We start from the raw sequence: 3,308 nt of genomic DNA, 5'->3' as shown, positions 1-3,308 counted from the left end.
GGGGGTCGTGGGGCTGGACCTGGGGTTGAAATACACATGAGTGGGGGATGATCCCCTCCTCCAGCGTGTGCCTGGTGTGTGATTGTGTGAGTGTGCGAGTGTGTGTGTGTGCGTGTGTTTGCTGTTGTGTTTGTGTGTGCGAGTTTATTCCTGCGTGAGTGTGACGTGAGTGTGTGAGTCTGTGTGTTGGTATTTGAGTAAATGTGATACCATGCAATTGTGCGGTCATGTGAATGTTAGTGCATGAATGTGTGAATATGTGTTCAAAACCGAACTTTTTATTTTGGTTATACTGTACAGGGTGGGTGATCAGCGCCGTCTTTTTTAAATGCTTATAATGAACAAGATTCACGCGTGCGGGCGGGCTTGCCTATCGTCGCTCGCTAGGGCGCCGTACGGCGCCGTGCGAGTATGCAACCCGTCCGCACGTAAGAATCTGGTACAGTATAAGCAGTTTCAAAAGACGGCGCGTATCACTCACCCTGTATCGCATGCAGGCGTGCGGGCGGTCTTGCCTTGCCTACCGACTCACCACGGCGCCGGTGTGTCGCCGTGCGACTATGCAGCCTGTCCACACTCCTGCATGCGGCACAGTATGACAAGGAAAAAAAAAGTCCTCGGTAGAACACCCACCCTGTATAGGCATCATCCGGAAAGTACGTCTGTCATTCGCCATTACGAACCTGCCAAGTTAAGCTGCTCGAAGCTCTCATAGCGCCTGATCAGCAGGCAATATCCTGCCTGCAATTCATGTGTGTACTGCGGTGTGGCCTACCCTGAGTCTCGCAGGCGCCGTGCTCTCGTAACATTTCGAATAACTAGGCATTGTTATAGACAAAGAGGCTGATCCCTGGTCGCGGAAGCGATGTGCGTTTCCGTTGTTTTGTGATTTTGTTATGTTGGCAATTAATTATCATATCACTTCTTTCCTCCTTAGTTTTTTTTTGTACCCATTTTGCCCATTTACTCGACGCCGCTCGTCGCGCGTACGAAATATACCTCAGTTCTACGATGCCTTTCTCATGCGCAGGCTTGCCAACGCACAGACTGCAACATGAGGCGTTTTAGAAGCAAGCGCTCATTTTAACTTTGACCTCAGTTATCTTTCCAACTGTAATAATTGCTCGAGAATTAGTTTCGCAGCAAGTTTTGTTGTACTCTCATCAGAACAACATATCTCTGACTCACATTAACTCTGTAAACTTTACCATTGGGGAAGGTTGGATCCCCATAAGTTGGGCCGTGATCTCCCAAACTCCTGGGGGCTACTCCACTCGATTGTTAAGGCTTCGCCTCTTATTTTTATTCAGATTCTTTATTTCTTATTGCTTTAAGGCTCAGCCAAATATGAGAAAAACGGGCGTACTATCTGGACGGTCCCATATCCAATACACATCCACGCCAATCAGGAACATGCTCTGAGAATTAAGGTGTACCAATATCGCATACCTGCAGGTGAGCAAATTAATGTGCATTGTTGTAGATGTGTGACAACATATTTAAGCATTTTTATGGCATTCTTTTGCAAGTGTTATGAATCGCCAATTTCTCATTCTCAAGAGTGTGAAATGGTCATTTGCTCACATGCAACAGTGTTAATAAGTTGTAGAACATTTGTTGGTGTGCGACAGTTCTACCCTCTCAATTCCAGTATGGGCAAGGCATGAGACATTACGCTGTGCCAAATAACATTATTTTGGTGCTGATACCCAAAGAATCTCAATACTTCAGTGCACGGAAGAAAATTGGGGTAAAACATTCATACCATGTTTGTTTTTACCGATTTAAACTTTAGAAAGCGTAACACGCTCCCATATGAAAACTTGCTGTTTTACGTCGTTTCACGGCTGCTCGCCTTTGTTTCTGTTTCTGCCTGGCGAGCGCGTGCCCGGCACAGCAGCGCGCTGAGCGTTGGCTGTTTCGTCCCTGGCCCGGTTAAGCCGGAGGGGGCGGCCGCTGCGTCTGCGTCGGTCTGCGTCCGGCCGCGGGCCGGCGCGCGTCCCCTCGGGGTCCCGTCCCCCGCCGACGGGGCAGGGGGCAGGGCCAACCGGGGGGCAACCCGAGCGACCCCCTTCGCTCCCTCCGTTGCGCACCAGAGCGTCGCGATGTGTGAATGTGAGTCGATGGCATCGTCGGGGTTCTTCGGGTTGTGTGTGTGTTCGCCATCGAGGCGGAGCCAGCCGGCAGCAGAGCGCGGAGTCCGCGCCGACGCCACGGCCCCGTGCCTAAACAAAACCCCTCTACCACGCACACCTTCCGGCACAGCCGGCATGGAAGTCGAAACAACGACGCCCATGGCCATTCTAAAAACACGACGACGAGCCTCGGCTCGGTCACCGACCCGACTCCATCCCCCACCTCCCTCTCCCCGTCCACCGCCCGCCGCTGCTGGCCGTCGCAGAGAGTGGTCCAGGCGCAGCCTTCCCCGCTCGTGGGAGCCTCCCCCTCGCAGCCCCCGAGCTTCTCCGCGGGCGCAGCGCCCCGCGACCCCATTCCGGCGGCCCGCGCCCGCGTCCCCGTGCGGCCCCCCACGCCGCCGGCCTAGATGTGGTGCTCGTGGGGAGGAATATGCAGTGTCAGTCGCGGAGGTCGGAGCTGGCGGCGGCGCTGGCTGAGCGCGTGGGCGGCGGGGGGAGGGGTTACAATGCGCACAGCGGGCTCTCCTCTCTCAGCACCCGCCCGACCTAGAGAGGGACAGTGGCGGAGCCGAGTCCAGTGCAGGCGAAATTTATTGGTGGTGTGAGGGCGCAGGGGGTGCCCCCTCCCTCCACCAGGGGTCACCCCTAAAAGCTGCCCAGCAGGTAGGCAAAAGCACTTACAAACGCCCCATGAAAGCAATCATCCAAACCTCGACCTCTTCGTTAATAGGACCTAAAACCGGGCCTGGTCCAGCGTCGGGTCCAGATCGATGCAAGAGGAGTAGATCAGCAGAGGGATCAACACAACGTTCTGCGAACTTACGCAAGCAAGATCTCAGCAAGTTGACTACGTTTTAGTGGCCGAAATAGACGAAACGTGGTGTGGTCGGATGTGGCGAGGTCATCAACCATGGGTTGCTCACTCTCCCGGGTCATGTCCATTGGCGTTGCGGTAAGTGACTGCAGGCCGGCCAATCACTGTCAGAAAAAAGCACAGGATTTTCACAGAAAAAAGTGCGTCAATTAATTACACAGCATGTCTGAGCTCAATCATGTGAGAAGCACGGAGCTACCACAGTATGTCAGTGCTCAATCCTGTGATAAACCACAGAACTACCACACGAAAGTTCTGTGCTTTCACAATCACAGTAAAATAGTGTGATGAAAAAT

Source organism: Frankliniella occidentalis, unplaced genomic scaffold (assembly GCF_000697945.3).
Source record: "Frankliniella occidentalis isolate FOCC.00 unplaced genomic scaffold, Focc_3.1 Scaffold756, whole genome shotgun sequence".
In the NCBI taxonomy this organism is placed as follows: Eukaryota; Metazoa; Arthropoda; class Insecta; order Thysanoptera; family Thripidae; genus Frankliniella; species Frankliniella occidentalis.
This window is presented reverse-complemented; position numbering follows the sequence as displayed.